The sequence below is a fragment of the Rhinolophus hipposideros genome, assembly GCF_964194185.1.
Source record: "Rhinolophus hipposideros genome assembly, chromosome: 16".
NCBI classification, from domain to species: domain Eukaryota; kingdom Metazoa; phylum Chordata; class Mammalia; order Chiroptera; family Rhinolophidae; genus Rhinolophus; species Rhinolophus hipposideros.
This window is the reverse complement of record NC_138062.1, coordinates 23062291-23079112: the sequence shown is the minus strand read 5'-3', so window position 1 is coordinate 23079112 and position 16822 is coordinate 23062291. Positions and strand designations below refer to the sequence as shown.

Here is a 16822-nt window from a genome sequence, read left to right as displayed (position 1 = left end):
TTTTCTAGGTAAATATTAGTGTTTTAAATATATATACAGAGGGTGCCAAAAAAAATGAATACACATATTAAGAAAGGAAAACTGTATGAAAGTTGTAATACTCAATATATACTGATAACAAAATATAAACACAAGTGATATTTGACTTCTGCAATTACAAGAGGTGCTCAAAGTGGTTACCATCAGCTTCCAGACACTTCTGATTACAGCAAACTACTGCTTGGGTAATGACCAATGTCCACTTGTATACATTTTTTTGTTTGGCTATATATATATGTAACATATATATATACACACACACATATAGCCAAACAAAAAAATGTATATATATGTATATATATACATATATATGTATATATACACATACATATATACATATATACATACATATATACATATATATATATATATATATATATATATATATATATATATTCATTCACTGGCCACCCACTAAGTCAAAGGCAACACCAAAAACAGTGGAGGATTTGGAAGCATAGGGCTTCGTTCAGGTCCTAATGGAGTTTATAATCTAGTTGGGAGGAAAGACAAATGTATGAAAACTAATACTAGAAGGCAGCAAATGACTAAGCTTCTAAAATTTCAGTATAGGGATTCAGATGCCAAGAAACAGCCCCAGGAGAAGGCAGCCAAGAAAGGCTTAATGGAGGACACAGGTTCTGAACAGGGCTTTGGAGAATGCACGTCACTGAGATAACTGGAAAGAGGAAGGCCTAGTCCCAGCAGGGATGGAGAAAAAGGAATCTGTAGAGTGTGGCTTAGGAATGAGGAGATCAGTATGGCAGCCAGAGCAGAGGGTCTGCACAGGGTACCAGATCACAGATGCCTCAAGTGTTATTCCAGAGAAACCGAACCAATAGGAGAGCATATATATATATATATATATATATATATATATATATATATATGAGACAAAAACATTGATTTATCATGAGGAATCTGCTCATGCCATTATGAAGGCTTAGAAGTTCCAAGATCTGCAGTCGGCACGCACAGAAGCAGGAAAGCCTACAGTATCATGCAAGTTCAAGTCCAAGTTTGAGTCCAAAAGCAGAGAAGATCAATGTCCTAGCACAAAGATAGGCAAAGAGAACGAATTCTTCCTTACTCAGACTTTTTGTTCAACTCAGGTCTTCAACAGATAGAATGAGACCCACCCACAATGGGAAAGGCAGACTGCTTTACTCGGTCTAGGGATTGAAATGTTCATCTCACCCGGGAACACTCTCACACACACCCTCAGAATAACATTGACCAAACAGTGGGGTACCCCAGGGTTCAGTCAAGTCGGTACATAAAATTAACCATCATGCTTTGAGTTGAGTCAATACCCAGTAGGCAACAAGGACCATGATCAGTGAGATAGGCAAAGCTGTACTTTTTAAAATCAAATTCACTGAAATGGATTAGAGAAAGAAAAACTGGGACCAGAAACAAGATTTTAAAAAATGTTATAGTTGCCCAGGTGATAATAAGAGGCACATCATCAACAACAAATATGTATAGGAGTCTATTCAATATAAGGTACTCCGCTAAGTGAATAAGATGCAGAGTACTCTTATTGCTCTATTGCTTAATTTGATATCAGGATCCAAATGCAGACTTACCCAGCAGGAACTGGAGAAGCAAGTCTAGGATTCCAAAGGTCAGCAATGAGGATTCTGATATAGAAGTTATCTACATAGGGAAGAGAGCCAAGTTGCGAGTTTGCTCTTGGCATGCCTACACTGACACGAGTTCCGAAGACAACAGGTTGAGTCAGGCTGGCTTGAAGCAGGAAGCCTCTCAGGAAGCCTCATCAAACCTACTTGTGTGATTCATTGTGAAGGAATGGCCACTCCTCAGTGACAAACTAACCCTAAAACATGACCAAGTCAGGATTACTTTAAAGGAAAAAAATGGAGGCAGCAACAAAACTGGTCCACAGAAACACAAGTTACAAGCTGCGTCATTTACAGAACTCCAAGGTCTGCTTTTCAGAGGACATACAGTCACACAGTGGAGAAGTACAAGGAAGAAATTCAGACGTCAAACTTAATCGAGCTGATAAGAAATTAGTAAGTTTTTAACATTGCTCAGGTAAATAGGTAGTCCGGTGTTTCCTGAAGCAAATCAAGTTCAATGAAAGTCCCATTGTCAGATTTTTCATATGCATTTAAACTACTTCAACATGCTTAAAATAAGAAATGTAAACATTTTGTAACATACACAAATAAGAGAGTTTAAAATACCCAACTTATCAAAAAATTGACTTCATGTTAGAGAATAATACATTAGACACAAAAAGATCAAAATACGAGTACATGCAAACTATAAATTTCCCATGTCCTAAGAAAGTATTTTAAGAGAATTTATTATACAAAAAAAATGAAGAAATATTTTTCCTAATAAAATATGGATAGACATCGTTTCATTTTGAGGATGCACAAAGTATTCATGCTAAATGACCTACCAAAGATCATATTTTTAAAATACAATTTATATCACTATATACTCACGCATGAATAAACTTGTATATATACATATAGGGTATGCATGTGTGTGTGTGTGTGTGTGTGTGTGTAGAGATTCATGTTTTTTTCTATGCTCATTCTGATATATTATAAAGAACATCAACCTAAAATGAATAAACTTCAAGTTCCATGAACACGAAACATAAGACACAAATTTTGAGGAATGAAACATAATCCTTTAACTGTATGGTTATTAACAAAGCTTAGGCTCAATGAAAATATCAATCAACTCTCTAAGATGGCCAATAAAAACTGTGCCACAGGAATTCCTGAAATGTTCCTGCTTCAATGAGCCTGAGTCATGAAATTTAGCCAAAGTATCTTATTTCACATTTTCCACACACAGAAGAGTGAAATCAGTTCCTGGCACTTTCTACAAGCCTGAAGATCTTAAAATCTGACTCATTACTAATATTTCACCAGAGGTAAACTTCAAAACTACAAGAAGGGGAGCTAAAAACCCTCACTCTGCTTTCTGCAAAGCTTAGTGGATTCTCTAAACTCCTTAATGACATGCCCTAGAATAATGTTAAGAAAAAAATTTTTTAAACATGCTCCATAAAAGCTAATTAGCAGCTTGTCCAAAAACTGCAGAGTATTTTTATAGCTATTACCAATTACTATCTCCTCTTGGGGAAAAAATTAAAACCGAAAAGAGCCTGAAATGTGAGGAAATGAGGTGAGCGCTACCTAAAGATTCAGAGCCTTTTGCCACTGTGACCTCTTGTTTCAGTGTCTGGTCATGTATTAATATTTCTATCTTTAGTCTTATACAGTAAGGAAAAAAGTATTAATGTAATTTGAAATGGAGACACATATTAGAGGAAGTATAAATCATAGAAATTTAGTATTTTCCTCTCCCTGATTCTTTCACATAACTTTCCTACAGAAAACACTCACACAAGTGTGCTTTAAGGATATTCCTAAAGCACTGTTCTTAGTATGGAACAATGGGAAGCAATCCAAATTTCCAACAATAGGAAATTGTTTAAATAACCTGTGATGCAATACTGTACAGCCAGGATGTGCCACATGTATGGTCTTCAAAACACTTTCACGATACAGCGAGTTAAAACAAAAACTAAGGTGAAAGTTGTTAACCCCAGTTAACAATCACAATAGTAGTAAATATATTTTAACATAAAGAGAAATTTAGGGGGAAAAACATATACGTATTTATAGCAGTTTCTCCAGAAAACAAGATTACAGTGTGCTTTAACTTTCAAAATTACATTATTTCTATAATGTTTAAATGTTGAATAATATGTATTATGTATATAATCAGAAAAATAAAGTTTTAAGTTAGTGATATAAGTGGAGGGGAAGTAGGAGAAATCCTATGAAGAAAAGGGAAATTTTAGTATGCTAGAACTTTTCAATAATATCTTCAAAATGTCATCTTTCTTTACTAATTTTTTTGAAGACAATTCTATCTTTATTCTAAGAACTTCAAAATTAAGCATCACACACAGATATTGGAAAAGCCCTCGTAGCATCTCCTGTTAGTCATAGGTTCACAGGATAAAAGTTTAGCCCAAATTCTGGTATTTGTCAAATTTAACTGAGCAACACTGTCAATTCCTAAATAGTTGCAGACAAAATGCATAAGTGTCTCTAACTCTAAGTTTTTACAGAATTAACCAAAAAATTCCAGAGCCTGCAGACTCTAAGTATATGTGAAGCATTTTCATACTGTAAATATGAGGAATTTTGAATCCAAATTCCTGTAACCCTTTCAAACATTGTAAAAACTAGACAGAAGAAGTGAGAATTGACTAGAAAGGTAATTGAGAAATGAATCACAAGCATGGGGAAAATTTCAACCTGCCTGAGGAGGGCTGTGAACTTGTGCTGGAAAAGGTTTGTCTTTACAGTCATGTGACCTTCACAAAATATTTAAACTCCTATACCTCAATTTCCTCACCTACAAAAATGAAATAACTGGGAGTAAACAATCTCTGTGATCCCTTTCAGCTCTAAATTTCTGAAAACAGACCTTTACTCTGTCCTTGTCAGAGGATTTTTTTAAAAAGAATATACATGTACATAATGTAAAATGTAACATATGAAGTTATAAGATACTAGCCCCAAACATCAGAGTCCTGCCTGGCTCCTCTTCACCTTGAGTTCCAGAGTCCCAAAAGAAGCTTGTTCAACTCTTCTGATGTTTTTTCTAGCAATTACTTCCATATTTGTAAATCACACACTTATGTTGCTATTTCCTGATTTTCTTTAATTTTAGATATTACCAAAAGTTCTTTATTCGATCTTGTGGGGGCATTTATTCACCTAAGCCACCCACTTCTCCAGGTACATCTCTGTTGAGATGCAAAGGACATGAATGCTACATACACATATAAATGTACATATTTATATGTAGTCCTGTCTCTAATTATGGGCAGTCTGGTTAGTAAGAAATAAGATCCCGTTTTTCATCCAACCACTTCACAAAAAGTAGCAGGAGAAAAAAACAAAATTAAAACATGACCTCTAAATCAGAAATCCTACATTTGGGTCTGAGTCCTCCACATACAGGAGCCAAGTACACATAAAAGTTTCTTATTCCTCTGAATCTCATCTATTTTCCTCTTGTGTAATCTGGATATAATAGCATTGACTGCAAAATGGAAAAATGACAAAAAATAAATATGGGACGTGTCAAAGCACTTTGTCAATCATAGAGCAATGCAGATGTTACTTTCTGTTATTATCTTACTAATAGAGCCCCTAAATGAAGCCCATGAACTTACTGGTATTCTTGAGCACTGTTCCCCTACCGAGGCTAAAAACTATTCATAAGAGCGGGAAGTTGCTGGGACTAAGAGTTAAGTAGAGGGAAATTGTGTTCTGAGGCCAGCATCCGAGGGGCTGGCTCTTCTAAAGGTCTATGTATTGCCCTATGAGACAAACGTCCATAATAAAGATCAACCATCTAAGCAGGGACCCGAGAGAGCAATCGCATTTTATATTTGCACAGACTAGGAGCTTCTCTATCAAATTTTCTTTTTAAGAGTAATACAAGAACAGAAGCTCAAAAATCACTCATCGGGCAACTTATTTATCTTTAAGATGGACCTCTACATTTCTCCTTGGTTTGTACATCTGCTTCCTGCTTTGTAGAGACTGTCTACTGACTTCCTATTATGGTAGACAGAACTTTGCAAAGCCAGTGTTTTGAACCAAACTTGGGAGGGTCTCACGAAGAACTGTCCAGCAACACATTATTCCAAATTTGTAGTAAAATGGTCCTTCCATTTCCCATCTTCAAGGGACTACATGAAAAGCAGCAATATAACCTATGGTGCCCCTTCCTATTTAGAGGCAAGAAGGAAACTAGCTGGACAGTTGGGCCTAAATTATGAGAATACTCCAAATCTTCTTCTGAGTCTAGTTCACTGATGCTCGGTTTCTCTTGCCTTTTCCACTTGCCCCACAGTTTAATCGTGTTCCAAAAGCTACAGGACAAATGACAAATGGGACCTCAAACTTAATTTGTTTCAAGATAAGCATGGCCACAATTTTTATGAGCTCTGTAGAAAGGGATTAACTGGAGGTAAAAGAAACCAGCCTTTAATTATGTGAAAAGTTATCCAAAGCCAACAACTATGCTGCATTAAAGAGTAAATTAACAGGCTGAATCTTCTGCTCAGTTCTGTCCAGAGGAGACCACTGAAGTTCTCCAGATATGGATTGCGGCTGTAGTGCACTAGGTTTGGGCAGCTTCAGGGATGACATTCTGCTTAGTGCCAGGTGTACAAGCAAACTTGAGGTCAGGCAGGTGACCCTGCCAAGCCGGCGTGGTACACTAAGGAGAGGAAATCTTTTCTCTCATTAGCCAACAGGATAAAGGTGATTAAGTAAGAATTATTTTTCAATGACCTATATAATTTTATCAGGGCTTCTGTGACTATTAGCAGAGAGCAGCTGACTTCCAAAATGAGATGAATTTGACACCAGGACCGTTTCAGCGAAGCCAGAGTGGTTCTAGTTTATAGGGAAGCAACAAAATTCATATGCATTGTTTACTACCACTCAAGGAAGTCTCTCCTCTGTTTGGGGCTCTTTCCCCACTCTGGGAAATTTTCCCTGTACCTGAATGGCTGAGACTGCAGCACCTGCTGAGTGGGGGGAAGCCTGATCTGCTAAGAATGGATGGATCCAGATGAGTGGGACAGAGCTGGGATAATTCATCAGATCTGTTCACGTGATTCCCAAAGCCCCAAGCAAACACGGCAAGCACTGCCACCAACACCTCACTCTGGCAGGGCTTGAAATAAGACAGCAACTAGTTCCACTCCCTAGCAGAAGTAGGGTTAACAAGAGAGCTTTGTTGAGGTCGGGGCGGGACACACACACACACACACACACACACACACACACACACCATTAATAATAACCACGACTCGAATGCAGTTTCCCTAGAGAACTTATGAAATTGAGCAACAGCCACCAAACAAGTAAGTCCTTATACCAGTGAAGTACTACAAACCTCAAAGTGGCACCGCCTCTGTCTCCTGTAAGTTAGGAGGTTTGGAGAGGAAAAAAGAGCCCTGGATCTCTGCGTCTTTGCCTGTTCCTCCCGTAGGACTCAGCTCTCGGGCCCCAGGGACCAAGGAAAGGGGTGAAGAGCCCCGATGACACCGTCATCAAAACAAGCTTGCTCCCTCTCCCCCGGGGTCGGTCCCGGAGTAACTCCGGGTCCCACGGCTCTGTGAGCCACCTCCTCCCCGCTGTGCCTCGGCCCCAGGCCCCACGCAGCGCTCTGTCTGCGACCTTCCCATCGCCCCCGCGCCCCCAATCCCAATCCCTGCCCCTCCAGCCCCGCCGGGGGAGGCAGGAAAGGGACACTTGGGCTCTCCCCACTCCCTTAACCCTGTAAAATAAAAGCATCCGTCAAGTGCAAACCGCACCGCAGCATGCCACGTACCTGTGTGCGGCTGCGCCTCCCCGGGAGGCTCAGGACTCGCCGGACGGGTGTCCTAGGACAGTCCAGAAAGTTTGCGCCCCGATCCTGAGGATGAACCCCGAGCCACCAGCCGCGCAGGGCGCTGCGAGGAAAGGGAGCTGGCACTGCGCCCGGTACTTCGTACGCAGGTCTCTGCCCCGCTCCAACTCAACAGCAAGACCGGCAGAAGAAAGGAGGAGGCTGAAGAGGGTCTGAGCGCAACTTTTCCACGGATCAACAGCCTGTGGCAGAGCCGCGCGGGTCCGCGGTTCGCCCCGGTACCCCCCACTCTCCCCACGCCCTCGGGGACGGCTGGGCCGAGCCGCTCGGGACGCGGAGCTCTCGGGGCCCCGCCCCGGCCACCGCCAGCCCCGCCCCTGCCCCCCCAAGTCTCCGCCGCCAGGTGTCCCGTTTCCAAGGTGAAGGAGGAGGAGCCTCTAAGAGAAAGTTTCCACTGAAACTTACACCGCAGCGAATGGAGGACACCTCGCCCTTGGGGCTTGCGGGTCGCTGGAACTACACCCCTTCACGAGGGCACTCACACACCCCCCCTCGCCCCCAACAAGAAAATAAACCGAAGGCTCATTTCTTGGGTCCTGCAGAGCGGAGGAAGCCAGGCGACTCCACAGGTCACGGACGTTTCAGATTTCTCGCTTCCCAAAAGTTTGACCGCGGCTACCCGCGCTCTCTCCCCACCCCAATTTCTTCTTTCCCTTCCTCTCCCCACCCCCGGTTTTTTGAATTTTAAAATGCTAATAAGGAGAGCTGAGTCAGGTCAGGGAAACGGTCGCGGTTACTTTGCTGTTATGCTCCTGACCAGCTCCCTGAAGTGGACGGGGTCCATCTGACCCCCCGCCGAGTTAACGCCTGGAGGTGAGGGGGGGCCGTGTTGCGGTTGTTTTGGTTTTTAACCGGAGTCAGTGTTCCCGGATTGTTTGTAAGAATATGTGTGCCTGTCACACGGACGCTAGCAATCCTTTCCTGTCCCCCCCCCAAAAAAAAAAAACCCCACAATATACAATTTAATTTGGAAGGTTCTACAGTAACATGGAAACTTCTCCAACTCAGGAATCTCCGGAAGATGGGAGTGCAGGTGCCAGACTTATTTCCCTACCGTCCTAAGTGTGATGGTGGCGTTGGCACTGCCTCTTGTCGCAACATCCTTCCGCGCGCAGACCGCGGACCCGGATCGGCCTGGCCCCTAGTTGCCCGGTGCCCTCCAGGCCTGGGAGCTGTGCCCGTGGCCAGCTGGGCGGCGCCGCCCCCACTCCCCTTTCCTCCGTCTCCCAATCCCCCTGCGTACTTGTGCCGCGGCTGCGAAGTCAATGCTCTGCTTTCTGGGCTTCAAATCCTGGAGGAGGAACCAGATTCTTGGTGAGAGGCCTTCTTGGTATTTTTAGAGGCCTGTGGTTGGTGTGGCGGACACTTGAGGGCAGCCACAACCCAATCGGGCAGGTTGAGTCACCACGTCCTGCAAAGGCGGATGTGGTGGTGTTTCCACCAGGGCAGCCTCCTGCGGCGCCTCACCAAGTTCTCCTCCGGAGGAAGTATCTTCCCCCTTTCATTCTCCACGAATGGCACCGGAGACAACCTAACACAAACATATGCAGGTTTAAATTCTCTCTTGCAACCATGGTAATGGGATGATGCACACTTCACACTCTGTCGAAGGCTGTCTACCACCACTGCTGTGCTTGAGCTGGGCAGCAGGAAGGCACCTTGCACTTGGTGCCAGTACTTCTCAGACTCACCAGCCTTTCACCTATAACAAGTGCAGGCAAGTGGCTATGAAGGAAAAGCTGGAGAAGGACAAGGGAAATAGAAATGAGAAGTGAAGCCAGGAAGTTCCGCACAGCAGGTCACTTTGGCCTGCCCTAACAATTGGAATGGGGAAGAATCATTCATTTATTCAACCAATATTGAGTTGAGTGCTTTATGCATGCAAGGCATTCTTCTACGGATTGGGGACACAGAAGGAAGAAAAAAAATCCTAGCCCTCATGGAGCTTACCTTCCAGGGAGGAGAGACAGAGGATAAATAAGGAAAATATGTGGACTACCATATGATTAGAAATGCTATGGAGAAGAATTAAGCCTGGAGGGAACATAAGGAATATGAGGGGGTGCTCTTTTAAATACGGTGATCAAGGAAAGCCCCTGGAGGAGGTGACAGTTGAGCAAAGTCCTGAAGGAGGTTAAGGAGCAAGACAACTGGGCAGATAATTTTCAAGGCAGAACGCAAAGCAAGTACAAAAGCCCTGAGGCAGGAATATGCCTCAGTGCGCTGGGAACAACCTCCAGGCCAGGGTGTCAGAGTAGAGAAGATGACGTCAGAGAAATAAGAGGTAGCGGTGACCCAGATCCAGTGAGGACTTTACTCTTGAGTGACTTGGCAGCCACTAGAGGGTTTGGGGTAGAAAAACAACATTTTCTGACACATTGTAATAGTATCACTTTGACTGCTGGATTGAGAATTGAGGCTAGGGGTAAGGGTTGAGGCAGAGACCAAGTAGAAGGCTATTGAAATATTATTCAGGAGCAAGAGGAGAGTGGCCTGGCCCAGGGAGACAGAGTGATGGTGATGAGCTGACAGCTCCGGAATCACAGGAACCTGTGATTCCTCACAGGGTGGATGTGGAGAATGAAGGAAGGAAAACAAGGATGACATTGAGGTTTCTGAAAGCCTGAGCAGCTGGAAGGACGGAATTGCCATAACAAAGATAGCGAAGACTTTGAAAGGAGCAGTTTGGGGGTAAAATCAAGAAGGCCACGGGAAAGAAAGGACATATAACGTGAATGATCTTCAATTTCCTCAGCTTACGAAATGAAGAAAATAGTACCTACTTCATTAAGGTTCTTTTAAGGACAACATCAGTTAATGTAGTGAAGTGTCTGGCAGGCACTGAATAGGGCCGGCACTTACGAGTGTTCTACAAATATCAATTCCATACCTACACGTTATGCCTTCTGAGAATGCAACAGTCACTGTTTTAGAGGAATAAGTCTTACTGGGAGTAAATAAGAGGGAAAAGAAAACAGGAAAGAAAGGACATAAAATGAGAACATAAGAAATGAAGTACAGCAAAGTGCTTAATGAAAGTTATCTGTGATAGTAGTTTCTCCTAAGATCTGCTTCCTCAAGGGGACAAACTAAAGTATCAGAGTTTGCTAGTTTGGGAAAGGAGTTTGAAATATCAATAGTTTGTAATAAAGTGGAAAAAAAATCCACAACATGTGCAATAAGCAAAGAATTCTGGTTGCTACTCCTTATAAAGAATGCTTTCAAATAAGAATAGACATAATAGAAAAATATTCAAAGGAGATAAACAGAGAATTCTAAAGTAATACAAATGAATAATATATTATTTTAAAAGTCTAACCATACTAATGACAGCTAGAATGAGAGGCAATGATTTTTTAGTAATAAATTTGGCAAGGATTAGAAAAAATAATTATGCCTATTGTTGGATGTTGTACAATATCGTACCATACTGAAATAAGTATAAATTACAATAATTTTTAGCAATTCATATCTAAATCTTTAAAATGTACATACTTTTAAAACCAGAAATTTTACTTCTAGGATTTTTTTTCTAATATTCAAATATTTGCTAAAAATTTATATATAAGAATGTCCATTGCAATGTCATTTAAATGTGGGAAAGTTAAAAATAGCCTAAGTATCCAACCACACAGAATTATGGTAAGCACTTGTCATGATATTCCAGGCAGATATTTTTTTTTAATATTGTTGAATATCTATTAAATGGAAACATGTTCACAATATAGTAATAAAATAAGCCTACTACAAAACAGTATGTAAAGTTCTCCTTAAAAATATTATCTCCACACTAAGATGACAGTTTATTTTTATTCTCTTCTTTGTGCTTTTCTCTATTTCCAAGTTTTCTGCCATAATTATCACTTTCTCTTAGGAGTGGAATTTCTGGATAATAGGCTGTATATATAATGAGTTAATACTGTCAAACAGTTGTCCAAAGTAGTTATAACAATTCACACTCCCATCAGCACTATAGAAGAGTTCTAGTTTGCAGCGATGAGTTTTTAACAACATGCATCCAGTAAACAGACATTGCTTTGAATCCTACTGCTTTAAAAATTAAAATATTAAGCAGAAGTTAGAAATGAGTACATTGCTCGTGAATGCATATGTTAAGAAACATAACATCAGCCTTTTCTAAATGGAACTTTTCATTAATTTATCATTTATTTTTACCATCTTTAGCTGTGTTATATGCAATATGTAAAGCACTGAGATTAGATGTCTTTAATGCAGAGGCAGAGAAGACTCCCTTCTCTTTTTCGTACTTCCTTTATTCCTACTTGTAGTGAGATTAAATCTAAATTTAAATGATCTCCTAAAGTTGCTTCTCTTAAAAAGAGCTCAGAAATGGACAATGTATATCCTGTTAGAATATTAATCATCTTGTCAAGAAGTTCTTCTTTCTAACAAATTAATAAAAAATTATTGCTTTTGAATGGTTTCATCTCCTATGAAAATTATCCAGTGGTCAGGGTCTTCTCTACTGAGGATGTAAGGCTGTTTTATTATTAAAACTCTTTCTCAAAGCCGTCTGTCTTCTCCTTTAAAGTGAATCATTATAGCAAGTTAAGGGCTCAGGCTCTGGAGCAGATGCAGCTGACGGACGTGTGTACAAATTCCAGCTCTACCACTTTCCAGCTTGGTGATCTGGATCAAGTAATTAAGTAACTTCATCTCTGGCTGTGCCTCAGTTATCTTTCTAAAAAGAGATAATCATAGTACCTACATTGTTGGCCTTTAATGAGGATTGTAAATCTCTACCTCCTTATCTATATATATTTATGAGCACAGTCTAGAGCAAATCATAAGCACTCGGTAAATTTAGTTTTCAAGGCAATTTATCATAAGGAAAAATTCTAAACATGAACATTTCTCAGCCAGATTTTATAATGTCAAAACTTTGGTAACAATTTAACTGTCAAGTAGAAATAAACTAAAATAAATTATGTTCTATCCAAACATAATCTATCAAACAGTATGATCTCAGTTTTATAAAAATATGTATAATGAGCCAAAGCAATCGTGAAAAAGAAGAACAAAGTTGGAGTATCATGCTCCTTGATTTCAAACTATACTACAAATTTGTAGTAATCCAAACAGTATGGTACTGGTATAAAAACATAAATTAATGGAACAGAATAGAGAGCCCAGAAATAAATCTACACTTATATGATCAATTAATCTATGACAAAGGAGGCAAGAGTATACAATGGGGAAAAGACAAATAACAATTCGATAAATGGTGTTGAGAAAACTGGACAGATACATGCAAAAAAAGGAAACTGGACCACTTTCTTACACCATATGCACCAAAAAAAAACCTCGAATTAAAAACTCAAATGTAAGACCTGAAACCATAAAATTCCTAGATGAAAACTTAAGCAGTAAACTTTTTATTTTATCAACTAAGTTATGTTTTTTTGGATGTGTCTCCCCAGGAAGGACAAGATAAGCAAAATTAAATAAATGGGATTACATCAAACTAAAAAGCACTTGCACAGCCAAGGAAACCATCAATAAAACAAAAAGACAACCTACTGAATGGGAGAAGATATTCACAAATGATATACCAACAAGGGGTTAATATCAAAAATGTATAAAGAACTCATACAACTCAACATTAAAAAAAGATAATCCAATTAAAAAATTGGGAGAGAGCCTGAATAGGAATTTTTCCAAGGAAGACATACAGATGGCCAACAGACACATGAAAATGTGCTCAACATTGCTAACCATCAGGGAAACGCAAATCAAAACCACAATTAGATATCACCTCACACCCACCAGATTGGCTATTATCAAAAAGACAACAAATAACAAGTGTTGGCGAGGATGCGGAGAAAAGGAAACCTTCATGCACTGCTCGCAGAATTGCCAACTGGTGCAGCCGCTATGGAAAACAGTATGAAGGTTCCTCATAAAACTGAAAATAGAACTACCATACAATCCAGCAATTCCACTTTTGGGTATCTATCTGAAGAGAACAAAAACACTAATTCGAAAATATATATGCACTCCCGTTTTCAATGCAGCGTTATTTACAATAGGCAAAATATGGAAACAACCTTAGTGTCTATGAATGGATGAATGGATAAATAAAACATAGTATACATACACAATGAAATATTACTGAGCCATAAAAAAAGGAAATGTTGCCATTTATGACAACCATGGATGTCCATGGATGGACTTTGAGTGTGTTACACTAAGTGAAATAAGTCAGAAAAAGACAAATACCATATGAGCCCATATATAATCTAAACAAACAAACAAACCTGAGCTTACAGAGAACAGATTGATGGTTGCTGGGGGTGGGGGAGTGGGAAAAATGGGTAAAATGGGTCAAAAAGGGTAAAAAAGGTCCAGTTATAAAATAAATAAGTCATAGGGATGTAATATAGAGCACTGTTAATAATACTCTATTGCACATTTGCTAAGAACAGATCTTAAAAGTTCTCATCCATCACAAGAAAAAAATTTTGTAACTGTATATGACAGATGTCAACCAGACTTACTGTAGTGATCTGTCGTGCGGGGTGTCCGGCGGGGCAGCCTGCGGGGTCTCTGCTCCCACAACCCACATAAGAACGCAGGACCTGGTGAGGCCAAAAAGGAACACCCACGGAGCCATAGGTAGGGAAGTCATACCACTATGGTCTCACTGGAGGCTGGGTTTACACGACGTGCGACCTGCTGTCCGCTTTGCTGCCAACCGACCAACTCTCCTCGACTCTCCTTACTCTCCTTCAGTCTCCTCCTTCACTCTCCTCGGCTCCCCTCCGTAGCCAAGGCAATTATATCAGTGACCAATGGCTTAATGGCCACAGCTGACGGCCATCCACTATCTGAGCCAGCACCTCTCCACATGAGGCCGAGAGCCTGGAAACCGCTCTCTGGGGCTCTGCCCCCACATGATCGTTTCACTATATCCATTATGCTGTACATGTGAATCTAATGTTATATATCAACTATACCTCAATTTTAAAAGGTTTGTAATGGTATTTGACCAAAACCTTAATGGAATTTGTAGATTTTTCAATAGATCAAGATTAGTAAAGAAAATGTTTCCTATGAAGAAACATATCACTGATGACACATGGCATGGTGCTAGAAAGCTATATTCAAGGAATGGGTAATAGTGTAGCTAGACTAAAAATGAAGTAAAAACCAAATAAACAGTTGTGCAGAGTTCACATAAATTAGGAATACCCAGCTACATATGTGGTATTATCCCTATGTCCTGGTTTATATATATGTAAATCCTTAAATTGGTAAGATTGGTTTTTAAGTGTGATCTGTGAAGTATCTCATTGTTTTAGGGTCACAGTTCTTACCTGACAGCCACAAAGCCCTGTCTTCTCTTTCTCCTTGACAGAAGATGATTCTTGGATCCACGAATATAGTATTTTTAAAGCCCCTGCTGATATAAATTGGTCCAATTTTTTGTTTAACATATTCTTCAAGTTTTCATGACAACTGAGGGTGTTTTTTTTTCCCCTCCTCTCTTCATAGGAGTCACCCATTCTAACTGGTCAGTGATAAACTTTTTCTTAAAAAGACAGGCGAAAACAAGCGTTTTCCAAGCCATCTATTCCATTTGTTCTTTACTGTTTTGTTTACTGTTACAGTCTTAAGAATGCTGGCCGTTTACCTTTTAGATTTCTCATAAATTATGTTCTCTTCATGCCCTACTACATACATTTCATACTGGATACTTAATCCTGAGTCCTACGTGACAAAATGACGCATTAAATTCTCAGATACTCAGAAACCTACAGCCAGTTTCAAGAGCTTTCTCTGAGTAGGCAGTGAGAGATTATAATTAAGCAGCTATGTAGTTTTAAAAAGGACAAATTCAACAGATTACAGCCACAGTGAACTCTTGATTATTCGTAGGATAAAACTGCATGAACAATTGAAATCCACAGGTTATCCTAATAAAATCTGCTTCTATCTTAGTCCGTTAGGGCCGCTACAACAAAACACCACAGACTAGGTGGCTTATAAACAACAGAAATGTATTTCTCATAGTTCTGGAGGCTGAAAGTCCAAGATCAGGGTGGCAGAGTGAACGGGTGAGGGCCTCCCTCTAGGTTGCAGACTTCCCATCACATCACATCCTCACTTGGAGGAAGGAGCAAAGGAGCACTCACAGGCCTCTTTTATATAAGAACTAATGCCATTCCCGAAGCCTCCACCCTCTTGACCTACTTAGGAGGCCCCACCTCCTAACACCACCTTGGGGGTTAAGTTTCAACGAAGGAATTTTTGAGGGACACAGTCAGACTACAGCATTATGCCATTAGCTCTTACTTTCTACTTTAATTTCCACTTAATTCACAACTCTGATCATCCAATTTGGAAAGATGGCAGGACTCTAAATTCGCTGTCGTAGTTAGCGAAGGGGTTATTGTTTGTAAATGAAATGTATCCAAATGAATGATTACGGGAACTCATGTTAGAAGTCAGCCGCATATCCAAATATGTGAGTCCTGGGAATTATTCAGTAGGACTTTTTATTCAGTTAAAAAATATAAGCAGATATCAGATTGAAATGCTTAAGCAGTCCTTCCAAGCAATACAAAAATTTGTTAGAAAGATGTGTTGAAAACTTAAGAATGAGGACCAGTAGGAGACAACTGTGCCTCCCAATAGCAATGGGAGTCAGTGTTAAAGAAGACAGCAGAAGACAGTGGTTCACAAATTGTGCCTCATCCCCACCCACAGGAGCATCATAGTCACCTGGGAACCAGATACAAATGAAACTGCTTTGGCCCTGCCCTAGACCTACCAATCATGTGGTTTCGGGCCTAGCACTGTGTGTTTTAACAAGCCTGCCAGGTGATTCGGATGAAGTGTAAAGTTTGAGAACCACTGGTCTAAAACACAGGGGCAGGGGGGAATGTTTAAAGGGCAACTCTTCATCATACCTCGTTTACATTCCTCTAATTCTAAACAGCATGGAATTTGGTCACCTGCAGCTTATCTATGGTTTTGCAAAATGAAAACTATAAGATCTAGAATAAAGAAAGGCATGTATGATGTCCTGTTATTAAATAATTCCTGACCTAAGCCTATTAGGTTTGCTGCTCTCCATCTCAGTGTTCGGGGTATAACTCTATGACATAAAACACTCAGTTCTTCTGATTCTTCCCTTTATCCTCTACTTCTCCTTCCCTCCCTCCAGCCTTCTCTGTGTCCACAGTTTTTGACAATGAATTTCAGTTTCCAATTGTTTCCCAAGATTAGTAAAAATGTCGTTGATGAACCGTAATTTCCA

At 40.3% G+C, this 16822-nt stretch overlaps 1 protein-coding gene across 1 annotated transcript in view; it reads right to left on the bottom strand.

Annotated features, from left to right (window-relative positions):
* The window catches only part of FHIP1A (FHF complex subunit HOOK interacting protein 1A), a 198158-nt gene extending 190322 nt beyond the window's left edge, over positions 1–7836 (bottom strand). Inside the window, exon 1 of the mRNA XM_081076751.1 lies at positions 7462–7836. The gene's annotated coding sequence lies outside the window, so the exon portion shown is untranslated. The remainder of the gene's footprint in view (positions 1–7461) is intronic.
* Between the last annotated feature and the right edge of the window lie 8986 nt (positions 7837–16822).